This window comes from Periplaneta americana, chromosome 8 (assembly GCF_040183065.1).
Source record: "Periplaneta americana isolate PAMFEO1 chromosome 8, P.americana_PAMFEO1_priV1, whole genome shotgun sequence".
NCBI lineage: Eukaryota > Metazoa > Arthropoda > Insecta > Blattodea > Blattidae > Periplaneta > Periplaneta americana.
This window is the reverse complement of record NC_091124.1, coordinates 103,745,543-103,762,390: the sequence shown is the minus strand read 5'-3', so window position 1 is coordinate 103,762,390 and position 16,848 is coordinate 103,745,543.

The window sequence follows — 16,848 nt, the reverse complement described above, 5'->3', positions numbered from 1 at the left end:
GCAATATCTCGCCTTCAAATTGTTCTTTAATTAGATAATTATAATGTATTTGCAACATAAAAACGTGTGTATATTCTCCAGTATCTTTCTTTGAGGAGCAACTAGAGAGAATACTTCGCCTATCCTAGTGCCATGATAAAGTAATATCATTCTTGAGACAATTGGACACAATTATGACCTTTTATCATTCCTTTGTGCCAAATAAAATGTTATAATTTTATAAATTAAACAGTAATTATTATAGAAGTCTCTACCATTTTCCTTGTTGCGAGCACTTGCAATATTATAACCAAATGTACTGAAATCGACTGCCGTGCTTTACTCCCATGTCCCAAAGAGACTTCTAGTTTAACTTCATTTGGTTCTCATTCTATGCAAGAATTATTTATTCATTTTATAAACAGATGTTTTAAAACAATTTTATGCATAGAAAAATTACTTTATAGAAGGATATTTGAACATTCCTGACATTAGAATAAACGCTTTTGGATAATCTACCCGGCCTGTTTCACAATGTTTACAATCTTTGTAAATTGTAAACTTTGCTTGTAAATAGTAAATTCTGTTTCAAAATCTTCGTTTGTAATATCGAACTTTACAAAGGAAATCAAATCTTTACAAATTAAATTTTGCGCACTTTACAAGCATTCTGTTTCACAATGAAGGGTCATTTTACAAACGTGTAAACTTTACTTTTAAAGTTAGCACATATTCTACATTAGCTCTGAGATGTGTAAAGTTTGATATTGCAACAAATTCTGAATAACTACGATATATTTATTAAATTAATGTTTGAGTAACTGGGTAATACTAAGAATTAAACTAAAGCAGTTTTGATATTATTAATTAGTTCTAATGACTCAGACGAATATATTGAATTTAGGCCTAATCAAACAAAGACGTATACGTAAAATTTTCCGGCCAACAATTAATAACACGTTCGTATCATTGTATGAATTTAATGAAAGATTTCGAATGAGTCCCGTGCTACACTTCAGAATACCGCGTAATTATTTATATACGAAGACTGTATTTAATAAATACTCGCACATAAAAAAGAAGTTCTCGGCACCAAAAATAAATAATTCAATAATGCAATAACGACACTACTTACGCGGTATTCTGAACTATAGCGCGGGACTTATTCGAAAATAAATAAATAAATATATATATATATATATACCATCACCAATTATATCGACGCTAAATAACCAAGTAGTCTATACAGCGTCGTTAAATAATCAGTTAAAGAATCGAGTATATTTTTAAAAGTTTCCCTACTTCAATGAGAATGGTGGAACCGCTTTTGTGCTTCAAATATAGTTATATTTAGACTCAATGTCAGTTAACTTCAATGTCAAGTTTACCGCCGCATTTAGTCGGTTTCTTTTAACAGTTGTGCTGTTCTCAGAATTCATTACGTTCCGCATGAACATTTTTACATACGGATCGAATAGACGTGGAGTCGATAAACGTGATTGGCTGGTTTGTAAGTATAATGTCTCTATAAGTGGCAAAAATGGTATTGGACAGTTTTCAGTGCAATGTTGTAAATGAGCATTGTGGATGCTTGGCTAATTTACAAACTGACAAATCCGCAGGAAAGGTTTTCAGCCTATATATATATATTTTTTTTCTAAAATTTCACCTTATTTACACGAAACAAATTAATTTGGCAGTTAATGGGTTAAAAAGTTTGACAAATAATGAGTAGTCTTATATAAGTTATTGCGCATTCTAGTAACTGTTGCAACTGTGACTGAAGTGGAAACCTTTAAATCGTAATGAATTGTATCCTAACTTAAATAATGTTTTCCTAAATTATGTTTTTGTCGCAAATCCAAAGTGACCGAGCGTGGTGGCTCAGACGGCAACGTTTGCGACTCGCATTAGGGAGGTTCCTTGTAGAAATCCGATGGTCGGCCTAACTTACGGGAGGTTTTCATGGTTTCCCTCAGTCTCAAAGGCACCGGATTGGAAATTTACATACCATAATTCATCACCGCCTTAACACCAATATTATAAAGATAAAAAAAAACAGAATTTAAATCAGTTACATGAACACAAGTCATCTATAACACACAACAATAGAAACAGAAAATCGATAGTAGTCAACAGTCTACTGATATACTTACACACGCGATATGACCATAGATGTTAAAGCGTGTATAAATTTAATAATCATCAAGAATTTTGCAAGGACACTGACTTTTCTTACGATATAATCAATTGTCTTATATTTTCTTAACAGTGAGTAATTACCGAGTGATAATGCAGCCAGTGATAAGTGATTATGAAGCAAAATTTTATCACAAGAGCTGTCGAAGTACTAGAAATGATGTGCCATCAAAAATGTAATTTAGTTACTGATTCTAATACGAATCGAGATACGAAATGTCTTAATCTAGTAAAAGCGTTCAGTAAATTGATATATAATAAAGGTGGGGCAAAAATTGATCACTGCATTTAAATATGTATACTGACGGTATCGGTATTCTTAAAAAAATCTGCAATAATTATGTAAATCCTGCGAAGTTACGATTAGTAGCCGTATCAACAGTAGAGGAGATAGTTACTCGTAACTTATTTTACTAGTATGAAATATGTTTTAAATATCAAATAAATTCTATAATATGAATTATATTTCATACGTATGGAAATCGTCTTTTCATGCACAACAATTTGAACAGGAATGCTAAAGCAAATCAAGCCTCAGATTGCGATGCTAGCCTTCGGACCACTCCTCCAGATATGGGGAAATGTGTAGAAATTACCTGGGTTTAAAAGAGTCATCATATCTCATATTTCTACGTATGTTACAATAATTCAGTCCTTTAACATTCAACCAATCACGTTCCTATTTACACGTCATTTCCTTGACCTACTGTTAAAAAAGACTTAAATAAATTAAATTATAGTAGTGCACCCTGAAATAAAACTAACTACAGTTTTATACATTGCATACAAAAGGCGTTTTATCAACAGTAATCTCACTAGACGTTTTGATTTATCTAGAGAAAATCAAAACTCGAGTGGGATTTAATTGACTATTACACGATTACAAGAAAGTATATAAAGATTAGAAGTAACGAAGTACTCCAATACAATAAAATATTAATTGACTTACGAAAATATAACTGTCTTCAAATGTATTATTGTACCATCTTAACATTACAAATATTACGCTAGATGCATGCTAGATGGCAGTAGTGTCTTTATACAGACACTGTAATGATTACTATTCAATAAATCTTAAAATTAAACAATCTCTGATACGAGACTATCCATAATATCATATAGCAGAAGTTCTTTTTATCCTCTCGGAGCAGAAGCTATAACATAACCTAACTAATATACACAAGTGTTAGAAAAGTTTTAATTAACGACGATGACATAAAAAATAAACATGAATAATTTTAAAAGGAATAATTATTGAATGTACAATTTTCAAATTTGAATGTGGTTGGTGGTTCAATTGATGTTATATTGGACGTGTGCGTAATAGAAGTGGAACTCGTTGATTTAGGCCTACATGGTGTATTCAACTTATTCAGAATTTCCGAATGAATAATTTTAAAAGGAATAATTATTAAATGTACAATTTTCAAATTTGAATGTGGTCGGTGGTTCAATTGATGTTATATTGGACGTGTGCATAATAGAAGTGGAACTCGTTGATTTAGGCCTACATGGTGTATTCAACTTATTCAGGATTTCCGAATGGTGCTCTTCATTTATTTGTAAATCGGATTTCAGAAGATGCATAGGTATGATCAGTGATTTTTATTAATTCTTGAATGCCAATGCGAGTCATATTTGAAACTGCTGTGCATCGACTGGAGTGGTTTGTAATTTTATATATATTTCTGACGTACAGACTAGCGCAGTTTCAAATGTTGGCAAACAAAGAAACAAATGCTAGGGACGCGATAAAATTAAACAAATGCTAGGGACGCGATAAAATTGTGCGATAAGCAGCCATGATTGGTTGAAATACGTCCTTTCGTACCGTTTTATTGGTCAACAGTAGTATGACGTAGTAAGAGTGTAAGAGTCATTTAAAAGTTGCCGTATCTGAATTCATTTATATAAATTACTAGCTGAAAGCACCCGGCGTTGGCCGAGTTGTTCTTTTTGCTTCTTTTTTTTTTAATTAAGCTGGTTGTTAGACTTTTCGGTCGTACCAAAGAATCAATGTATACATATATCATTTTATTTATATTGGAAGATTTTTTACTCCTTGACTTCTGCATGCCTATTTTTTTAATATGACTTGAGAAACTATATCTCACAAATTCAGACCATATTAGGCCTACATTAATTCTTATTTCATACACGGAATACAGATACAATATAAACTCGCAATAAGTCATTTTTTAACGTAGAGACTAATATTCTGAGAGACGTATACCGGTTGTTTTTATAAATTAAGAGATTATTTCCACAACGTATAACATACTACATTGACAACGTGATTATACAATTAGAATTTCGCAGTAACACATTTTCGGACATGAACAACAATATTTTGAGAGACGTATGATTATTATTTTTATTTTTACTATCTGACCTGACAGTGTTATTTTCAGTCGGCTTACGTACATTCACATACTACATTAGCAATATGACAAAAGTATCATTGGATTTCTTTTTTATGTGTGTAAATTTCTCCCCCCACTTCTTTGTATAAAATATAGTTGAGAATGTGAAAATACGGAGTTTTGAAGTTAATTTCTGCAACTTTGAGCGACTGTCCTTGAGCTTAATTTTAATATGACCAAATGCTAGTAGCACTGAAATTGGTGTTACTTAAAATCGAAACGCATGTTAGTGGGTATCATAAGAATGCGTGGATAAAAAGATCTTTCGTTTTGCCAGTTAATATTGTCACTTCTATTACTACATTCTGAATGAGTTTTTTCACACCAATTCTTGTTTCATTGCATAATTTTGGTGGGTCAGTATTTCACAGTAGTACTATTGGTGATTCAATATTAAGTATTAAATTATATGGTAGCAATCCTTGTGGTTTGAAAGAATTCAAGAATTCAGTTGGATAAAACACAGTCTGCTCACTATGTACAACTACATTGAGAAATTCATAATACGTTTCTGGCCTGAGTAACGATATTTATTGCAGGAATTATCTAGTTGTAGCCTTCATGATGTAACAACAACGTAATTTAATGTCGTGATATAATTTCCATGGCCTCGTGAAAGTCGATGTTGAATACAACAGACAATAATAAAGAATAATTGACTGTAGAATATTTTGAATTTTAATATTATACATGAATATTTGATCTATTTAATTTTATTTTTTATATTTTTAATTAATTTAACGTCCATTTGCACAGTTTTAATGTAGCCTATGTTCTTCTCCTGGTTACGAAAGTTAAATGTACAAACTTTGGCAAATATCGGTCAAAGCGTATAGATTTGTATAGAGTACATACATACATACATACATACATACATACATACATACATACATACGTACATACATAGCGACATTGACTTTTATATATAAGATAGGAATTAAATAATGTTAATTTCTAACACAAAATCACATAATATAACCATTCGTGTTTTGTATTAAAAAAACCTACATTCTAAACAGGGTAATGATACAAATATTAAAATTGAATAGTGCCTTCAATGTGATTCTAATTACTTACTCTACTGAGTCCTGAGACAGTCGTTGTTTTATATTTTAAGTTCAATACAATTCTACACTTCAAAAAAAGTCACTGATGAAAAATGCTGAAAAAATTCAGCAGGTTACAGTTAGGGTATAAATGCAGATATATTATACTATACTTCGGGGGTCTGCACATACATCTTATATCATAATCATGTATGAAGTGTGGTATAGTATACTGTAGCTACTCTCAGGACTCAGAGCATCGTGAAAGCGATCAGTTTAAAGAAGACAAAAAAATATTAGTTTGTGTATATAACGCACAGGCAAAAGAGGTAATATATCACCCTCTACAAATGAGCTACGTTTTCTTAAATGTGGCTAAATATTTGGAAATGGTACTTTCGAATGACTCTGAGTCAATGTTTCGATTTCAATGTCGTCTAACACATGCATTCCCGTGCAAATATGTTCGTTGTAGAATGACATTCCTTACTCACAATTCGTATAATGATAAAATATAAGGTGCTGCCAGTACTTCACTGCGCCAGGTTGTAAGTTAGTAAGTTACGTAGAAAGGTTTAAAAACTTTTAAGCCAACATTTCGTAAAACATGTTCCCGAATACTCGACATTTCTAGTAGAATAAGAAATTTACTTTCTATCCTCCTGCTCTTTTATTTTTTCTTTTCTTTGATTCGTTGCGTTCTTTTTCTTTGTGAGACCGGGAAGGGAACATCCCTGTGCACCGCGACCTGAAGTCTATTATGCGTCCCTGGGATGAGTTGCAAGCCCACCGACCGCACCCACGCGTGACCGCTAACAACCTTACTACCAATCCCGCCATCCCTCCAAGACCGTATACCATTCCACCCCAACAGCCTCCCCACATTCCCCCTTTCAAACGGTCTGAGGTGTAAACCATCCCTCCTGTCTCCTCTACGGTCTGAGGTGTAGACCCCTTCTCCCGTCGGGAGGGGAGTGGGTTCCGCTGCTGAGTCACCAGCTACCATGCTTGATATATCCATGGAGGTAGTTGACCTCCTGGTTGACGAGTTGGTATAGCGCTGGCTTTCTATGTCCAAGGTTGCGGGTTCGAACCCGGGCCAGGTCGGTGGCATTTAAGAGTGCTTAAATGCGACAGGCTCATGTTATATTCTTTTTTCTGATATGAGAAATGATGCACTGTGAAATACGAATTAATGTCTATGCCCTAGATAAATACATTGTATTCATATAAATGGATTAAGACATAAAGAAATGTTACTGAATTAAAATGGGCTTTGATAAAATTTATTATTTATAAAAAAAACTCGTGATTTTATATTGTGACTTTAGACTAGGTTAAGGCTCGACACTAACTAGTTTTAAAATCTTTGTTATGAGTGACTGAATTTGCACTGAAGAAATTAGTATTACAAAAGTCCTGTTCAAATAATACTGTTTTTCACGTAATCCAATTAATACATAGGGGATCCTACACTCACGCAAGCACGCACACACACAAAATTCTTTGCGATACTCTGAAAGTATTAAAGATTAATAGGCTGTAATTTGGGTACGACACTAATGTTTCAATTTCTGTCTATTTATCGACACAAATAAATGCAGTACAGAAATAGTAATATGCGTTAAAAGAGCGGTATGTTGAAGTTTTCATGTTCGAGGAAAAGTTTGAAAAAGCGAAACGTAGTTGAGCTTTTTAAATTTCCGAGAATTGAAAGAAAACATACCGCTCGTGTATCGTACATTATTTTGTGCGAAGATCGTTTATTACATACCTGAAAGAGGAATTTCTAATTAGTTGCAATGAAATCTCCATCTTGGTTTGTGTTCAATGACGGCAAATTTGCAAAACAAAAATATCTATCTTCAACATAATTGCTTTATAATGTTTTCTGTGTTTACTATACTCCAGCAGGCCGTGATATACGTCTGTCTTTTTCCCCCAGTCTATGATGAGTCTGGAATCTTGTTGATTTTTTCACGGCTTCCTTAATGTTACTTGCATCACGAATGCAGTGGAGTTGTAGAGTTTACTTAATTTTTTCAAATATTTAAAAACAATAATTAACAGTGCAATTTAGGTGAAATTGCAGTGGTAAGTTTCTAATTTATAATTATTACTATATTGAACGTCTATAAAAATAATATGTTAAAAGCCTAAAGCAGTAAAATCAATATGTCACTTAAGCGGTAAGAGGAGGGAAATTGTTATGTGTGTTAGGTTGGGAATACTGAATGTGGAATTTTAGACTTTCCGCGGATTGGTTTTGTGCGGAAACCAAGCAAATACGCACGATCTCGCACAAAAGATATTGCTCTATACTACAACACCAAACTATCTCACATTGCACTCCACCCTGACCGTGTCGTCAGCACCACGATGCAGGGCCAAAATGAAGACGTCACAGGACAAGTAGACGAGTACAAGAGAAAAGACAAATCTCTATTCACGCCGGAAATCGAAACACGGATCCATAGTTGGGAAACACAAGCGATATCCACACAGCCATATGGGAGGAATGAACATTAATCAAGCAGCTATAAAAAGTATTGTGTTTGTAGGAGTGTGTTCCTAACCTCCAAGAGATCGGTATTGAAGAAATGTGCAGGATCATCTCTCAACATGATGATTAAAGATAAGACATGAATGCTACCCATAGTTAATGATTTCGTAAGTTCCTTCGACTTTTGGCTGGTAATGATAATATATATTTAAACGTCATGGCTTCTATTATGACGGCATAACTTGTACCATAAAGTTAACAACAGATTTGTTCCAGCACGAATCAGAATCGATTCCGAACTGCCTGCTCATGCGCAGTATCTCATTGTGCATTCCAACAACACTTGAACCGATTCTGAACTCCCAGTTTCCTGTTCCAGTTGGAACTCGTTCGGAGAGAGTGAAATTGGTCCTCGATTAAGAGCAGGAACTGGGAATTCCGAACTGCTGACGTATGCTCAGATGGGTTACTCTGAGGTTGAAGTTGTAATGCTTCGAGACTGGGAAGGTAAAATTAAAAAAATAGTCCAACGCGTTCTGAATTTCTTGATGTAACAAACTTATTATAAAACGATTTGCCTTGCTACAATATTTAATAGGCCTACATCATTGTTGTCATAGCAACGTCTTTCTTCACAAACCATGATATCAAACTACACATTATTTCAAATCTGATGTTATTTATTAATTGTTTTATAATGCTACCCTACAAAGAATAACGTATGAAACACGTTTATAGTGTTAGGCCTATACAGTTATTGAACTCGTCAAAATTAGGAAACCCACTTCGCTCGTTCCCTAAAAATTGATTCGTGGGATAACGTATAACATAGCTTGTTTCATAATACACTATTACGAAATTCTCTCGACCATCCTCCTACGATCATCGTAGTGGAAATTAATCTTTTCATAGCCTATGGCAAATATTGTTTATCTAATAGACTGGAAATAGTAGAAACAATCTTCTGCCTGCAAAATCTCACGCATATCGCCAAGTCATGCTAAAATCTTGTTAGCTTCTCCTATGTAATCCCTTATTTCTGTATAACAATCGCTTAGATTTATTAGTGAAATGAAGAAGTAATACACAACTGTCATTTACAATAATATTACTAACTTACCACAGTGTTCTGAAGCAATGAGTTGCTTATATCATGCTGAATATTAACATATTTCGTGTAGATATTTCTGAGATAACAGACGATGGATGGATAAAGAATGAGATTCGTAGAAACAGACCACACGATCTAATGAACATACGGGTATCTTGCATCCGACGTTAAACCGCTGTCAAATGAGCTGGATTTTAAAGGGCGATAATATCCTTAACATGACTTCTCCTGAAGAGAATCAAAGCTGGGAGCCCCGTAAAAGAACCATGTCCTGATGCGGGAAGACTTTTCTCGCCGGTATTGAATTTGGATGCTGAATTACTTCTACAGTCGAAAGCGTCGATAATTGAAATATTACTACTGCTCTTACTCAGAGGTTAAAAAAGAAAACAGTAAGCACTAAGCAGACAGAAACATACCGTTGCAAATATTAAAAATATGTAATTTCCTCAAAATTATGAAATTAGGCCTAGTATAAACAACATGATAATACACTTTTCTCTTACAATGAGAAGGAAAAAATGTACGTACAATTAAATTGTAAATAAATGGATCCTTTATAAAGTAATTGTCTTTACCTCGTAAAATAAACTCTACTGTTAAAATAATTTAATACATCCGTATGATTTAAGTGAAACCTTATTTTTAAAATAAAACAATACAATTTGATTTACTAAAGAACATGTTCCTCTACTGTAGATGTAATTTAATCGAACCTGATTAACTTTTCTTTCCTTTTCAGTGAGAGAGAACACATGCATAATTAATTTTAACGCATTTCTTTCTGTGAATACGATCATTTACTTCAAGTTATAATTCTTCTAATTATCTTTGTTTTAACAATTAGTCCTATATTATTTTATCTGAGTTGCGAGAACATTTACATATTACATAGGCTTATCCTGAATATTGAGTCATTACACTTCAAAAGAATTATTGTATTTCTTTCCATACTTGCGCACTATAAAGACTATTTTTTAAGCAATGAATACATGGAAGCTTCATTCTTGCTCTTATGAAAATAGTGAACTACCACCACACCACTGGTGACCAACTCGTGCTTTTTGTGCAAGACCACTCTTCGATGCATATAGGCCTAAGCGTTGTGTGAAGCAGATCACCCGAATGCTTTCCAATGCCAACATTGATGTTTTTGCTCGTGAGTGCACGTGACTGCACATACTGTAGCGCTTCGCAAGAACAGCTGGGTAGGTCACTACAACACTAGACATTCAAATCGCCTGAAGTCTTTAAATTTAAATTCGCTTGAATTACACACTTCAGAATATCGCTTCCTATCTTCTTAACTTGGAATCCTGTCCCATATCTTATTAACTTTGAAAGTGTGAATCTTCAGATCAAAAACAATGAAATTGAAATAATTTCTAACCTGAATCATTGTACTACGAAGCAATGTATTTTAATTCAGAGTAATCTAAAGAACATTGACTACAAAATGTGCTTCTTCCTCGAAATACATAATCACTTTAATCACGTATTTTTGACATGTCAAACATTGATATTTGGAGGCATGAATATAAAGCGCGTGGATATGTAATGAGTTTGTTACGTGACCCGACTTCTTGGAAATTGACTGTCGTGAGACTGGGGCGTCAACAGTCTCGCGACTAATTTGTCTATTCATGGAATCACGAAAAATATACTGAATATCTGAAATACAATAGGCATCAGCTCAGGAGTGGTTTCTCCCAAGAGTAACGTACTCTTTGAAACATTCTCCTGTGTTCTGGCTATTGTCTACTGCCGAACACGCGCTAGTTTAAAGAATGTACAGCCATAAACGGAGTCTGCAATGGTGAAAGGTGCTTCTATATATTCATAGGCTTGTAAAACGGTAAAATAGATACCTAATACAACTGTGAAGAATAATCCTTGTAGTGCTTGAATGTACTTCCATCATAGTTGCAAAGCTCGGAGTTCATTTCATGGGGCCAGTTATGCTCATTTTTCTTAAATTTCATTTCAGAAAAATACCGGTAAATTGAGGTGTATAGTTCCAAAACCCGACATCAGCCTTCTAAACGGTTTTGAGAAAAAGTCAAAAAACTCTTTTCACCGTTTCCAGTGTTGAGAAATGCAAGTGGTTTATATAATTGTTATTAATAGTTAATGTAATAATTAAATTACATGTTTGAACTAAAAGTATGTATTATTTTAAGAGTTATTAGGTTATTAAATTTGGATATGTCGTGGTTTGGAACTAACTATTGTATATATCGGATTTTGGAACTAACAATCAATTTATGTCGGATTTGGAACTAACAATAAATTTATGTCGGATTTTGAAACTAACAATAATGTGTATGTCGGGTTTTGGAACTTATAAACATATTATTTTATAAATAATCTACATTTTATACTAAATAACTATTAATTTTATTGATCCCATGTAATATAACAGAAAATAGTCCTACTCGTTTAAGTACAACAAAGCATCTGAATAATATCTTGAACTTTCTTTAAGTGTACATTTTAAATCCTCAAATCGTCTTGTCCCTGTGGTTCACAGATACAGTCATTTTCTTCATCTTCACCCTCATCATAAATACGGTCTATAGTATTCTTGTAGTATTCCAAGGCTTCCATCTCTCTCCAATTATCTCCAAAATGTTTTTGAAGTAATTTGTTAACATCATTTAGTTTTTCTTTTTTGATTTTGCATGTATTTATGGGCAATTGTGATTTTCTCATTGCAGAGCACGTTTTCCCCCTTTTCAAAATTCCTTTGTACAAATTTACGTCACTTTTGTAGTTTTGTTCACCACTTATCACAGCTCCAATTTTTTATTTCTTTATTTTGATTCTCTTGCAGAATTTTAGTTTGAAATGCCAGCCACTTGGTGGTTTGAAAACAGTTTGTATATTAGTTTTCCAGTCATAAACTGGACATTCCATACCTAATTTGTTTACTGTGCCATTGTTGTTAAAGATATTACAGTAATCTTCTGGTTTAATAATGGTGTCCAGCTTCTTTGTCTCCTTCTAAATTCTACCAAAAATTCTATCCGGTGGGATAAAAGAATGACCCACAACTGAAAAGACCAATTCAACTTCTTCAATAGTTTGTGGTGATTCATCCTTCAACCAATAAGATAGCATGCCAATTATTGTACTGTTTTTATTTTGGCCTGCACAGCCGTCGGCAACAAGCTTAAGTTTATTTATAGCCGACAGATCAAATTTGTTTAATCTGTCGTAAAGCGCTGACGCTATTTCATTGGATCCCTTAGGTCGACTTGATTCTAACCATACGTATATGAAAGTATTGTCTTTGGTTTGGTGATCACGAGATGTCCCAGCGCAGATAGTAAAATTATACATGTAAAGTTGCCGGGAGTAGTAAGCTGCCTGATCAGGAATTTTTGGCAGTGCTAAATTTTTCTGACAATCATAACTAAGAATCAACTCATTAGGTTCCTCTTTTCGCAAAATGTCATAGAAAGCTTGGGCTCTTAACTTATGAACTCTTAACTTAGTCATCACTTCCACTTTTTCTCGGGGAGTATTCGAGTGTTTCAATTTTTCTTTCAACATCAAACACGTGGAGCAAGCATCAGTTGATGGACATCCAAAGCCAATATTGTAATTAGTACAAAAATAATTTCGGAAGTAAGCCTTTTTCACCCTGAGATCAGGTGAAACAGATTCGTTAAACATTCTCCAAAGCTTACTGATATTTAAATTACATTGCAGATACTGGCGACCTTTAACCTGACCTCTACAATAATGCACCTCACTCACATTACCTAACTGTTCAATAAAGTTTTTCATGGCCGATCTTTTAATTTCATATTTATTGCTACGTGTATCTGCTCCTCTTTTTTCTACTGGTGGAAGTCCAGTTTCTAAATGTCGTTTACATATAACTCCCACACGATCCTTCGAGATCTGCAGTATTCCTAAGAAAGTTTGTCGACAAACTGGTAAAACACGACCTGCTCCAATTCCTGGATGTCTCACTGCTTTCTTAACAAAATATTTAATGGAGACGTTTTTTTGTTACCTGAAGTGTTTTTCTTCTGTGTTCGAGGATAATCAGCTGCTGTGTACTTCAGTATGAATGCATCTTGGACCAACTTCTTAGGGACGCTGTAAAATACTTTGTGAAAGTGGTTGATATCACGCCGACTTAGGAGACTGCATTGGAATGCTCCTGCTTTGTGGTTGCTGGTCGGAGTTCTGGGAGGGCTTCTGGCAGAGTACCTATAACCAATACAACAACTGTCGAACAAACATAGCCTAACATCGAAAAATCAACGTAGAAACATAATAGTTAGAAAGCTTAGTATGATCTTCAGACCTGACACTCACCTCTCTGTCTGTTTTGTGTGTTTCGTCCAGTTCTTTGTATCACGAACTCTCCTCCTTCCACGGCCTGGCTCTGAAGGCGAAACTTCTATGTGAGATTCCATGAAAAATGTTATTTATACAAGGCTCTCAAATACGTCAATGCGTTGCAACAATCAGCACAGCTATGATGTACCACGATAATGTAGTATAATTTTATCCTTAAACAGGTAACATTGTTGATTTTCCTATGAGTAAATCGCGCGCACTGAAGAATTATTAGATTCTAAAACCAAACATCAGTGCTATAAAGAAATCACACACTTTCTTTGTCCTGTGAAAATATGTCGACTTTTGGTATGATACTAGCCTTCATAGTTCACGCAACGCAAGTGTAAACGTCGGACTTTGGAATAAACTGATTATGTCGAGTTTTGGAACAACACCATAGCAAAATATGTCGGGTTTTGGAAAAAACACCATATTTTATTATTTGATTTATATATGTAATTTCGGGTTTTGGAGGATATACAAATGTTTTTCCAATGCATTTCAACCCAAAGATAAAAGAAACGATCGCAACTCATTTTTCATAAAAATGGCAGATGTCGACTTTTGGAACTATACACCTCAATTGTCATGACGTATGTCACGACAAATTTTATTTCACTTCATTGTTTTCTATTAATTAATTGCTTTATTTGTGATAAAATATTTAAGCAAGACGACTGAATTTTCTTACGAAACAATCCGTTATAGAAAATCGTCACCTATTTGTCACTCCCCATTGGCTGATGCATCGTGCTTAAGGGCAGAACAATGCCTGGATAACTTGTACAAAATTTGACTGTGCATGGAATTGTAACAGAACATTTTAGATTTCTCGTTAATTTGATCATCCATTTCTAGAAAAAATAGTTAAATTGTTCTAATTCGTGATATGGTATTGGTGGTAGTAGTGATGATGGGGATGATACTGATAGACATGATGTTGCTGCTGGTGGATGATAATTATGCGAAAAGTAAAGGAATGATGATGCACTTTCTCTTTTTGAACAAAAGTACGTATAAGAAGTTAACGAATTGAAGAAACTGTTATGTATGTAGATCGTATTCGGAGACTAAGAGGAAGGCAGGAAATAGGAAAAACTGGAGAATGCTGAGTTTGCAGTGAAAGACTGGCCTTGGACAGAAAATTACGAATGAAAATTAATGTTGTGTAGCTCTACTTAGCTATATTCATAAAAATAGACCTGAAGTGAAATATTTCCATTTTGAAATAGAGTATTTGAAGAATAATATACCGTAAAAAGAGCTTGTTACGAAACCACACAATTCAATTTTTTGTTAAATCTATTTAAAAATAATTAACATTAAAATATTGAGAGAGGAACAGAGTTTAATTATGCTCGAGAATAAGGTGCATAACAAAATATTTGATGGATACCTTCACAGTTTCCACCTTCTCTATGTAATGTCCATCTGCATTTGCGATTCTTAACGTGCAAAATTTATGCTCGAGGATCGGATGGACAAAGCTATGGGTGGGCAACTCGTGCTCTCAAAATGTGAACACAACCTCAGTGCAGGTAGAACGGACTCTGTGCCAGCTGTAGTTCTGTATGCGGTTCTTGCAAGACGCAAGTTTGCTCGCGTCTGCAGTGAGTGGCGATTCGTTTTAAGTGAAAAACAATATAATTCCCAGATCATTTCCCTTTAGTGATGAGTCAAAAGAGAAAGATTCTTTTTATTAAAGGCGGCTTCACAATTGCCCGGGAATGGCAACTAGAACGAGAAGGGAAAGCCGAGAAACGAGAACGGGAATACTAATATTCACAACTGAACGGAAAGCTGAAGCGTCTGCGTTATTCTAATGTTTCAAGATGGACGACGACGAGTTAGTCACATATTTTGTACTTATTTTAATGTGTGTTTTAGTCGCTCAGAGCACTAAAAGAAGGTAAATATTACTCCCTATAGTAAAATAAAAAGACATTTAATGTATTACACAAATTTAATACTTATGAAAGTGGAAAATGAGAACTTCATTGCACTGGGTTTCTTAATAAGGTTATGTGCTACTATCTAGTCGACATCATGATGTTCGTTACATTGTATTCCCTATTTTCAGATGGTGGATTCGACCAATGAACCAACAAAGAAATGAGCGTGGAGCATTTGTGAATATATTCAAATATATAAAGGTACATGATCATGAGGCGTTTTACAAATAGCCTATACAAGAATGGAACCCCAGCATTTCGAAAAAATATTATCATTAGTGAAACACAAGCTACTCAAGAGGAGTAGGCGAGAATGCTTGAGCCCAGAATTTCGATTGGCGATGACCCTAAAGTATCTGGCTCATGGTGGTTCATTTTTAAATCTGAGTTGGGAATTCAGGGTTGGGCAGTCTACCGTTTCGAAAGTGGTCGCTGAAACCTGTGATGTCTTATGGGAAGTACTTTATCCTTTATATTTTCCGTTTCCCACCAAAGAAGAGTGGTGTAATATAAGTGAACGTTTCCTAGAGAGGTTGGACTTTCCCAATACTCTAGGTGCCATTGATGGAAAACATGTCCAAATCCAGTGCCCTTTAAGATCCGGCAGTATATATTACAATTATAAACACACTTTCAGTTTAATATTAATGGCATGCTGCGATGCAGACTATAAGTTTATCTGAGCTGACATTGGAGCATATGGCGCTGAAAGCGATGGTGGTGTATTTAGAAGGAGTAAAATAGGAAAAAAATTGGAGAATGGATCTGCAGAACTACCCGAACCTCGCACTCTACCAGGCAGTAATATTTTAATGCCATATTTCTTTGTAGCAGATGAGGCTTTTCCTCTAAAGCAGTATATTATGCGACCTTATCCTGGTAAATATTTAGGAGAGAAAAAAAATATTTTTAATTTTAGACTGTCTAGGGCTAGGAGAAATATCGAAAACAGTTTCGGTATACTCGCAAGTAGATGGAGAGTTTACAGACAACCATTGTTATGTTCAGTGAAGACTGCAGAATCAATAATTAAAGCCACATTATGTTTACATAACTATTTGAGAACAGAAGCTTGCAGCCAGCACCCATCTCAAAATTTGGGAAACTGGAGAGAAATCACAAGAAATGACACAAATTTCAGATCAGTTGGTCGAATGGGATCTAATATTGGTGCTCAGGCAATTGATAAATTACGGGATAATTTAGCGGATTATTTGGTTTCAGATGCTGGAGCAATATCCTACCAACATAGATATGTAAACAATGGGAGATAGAA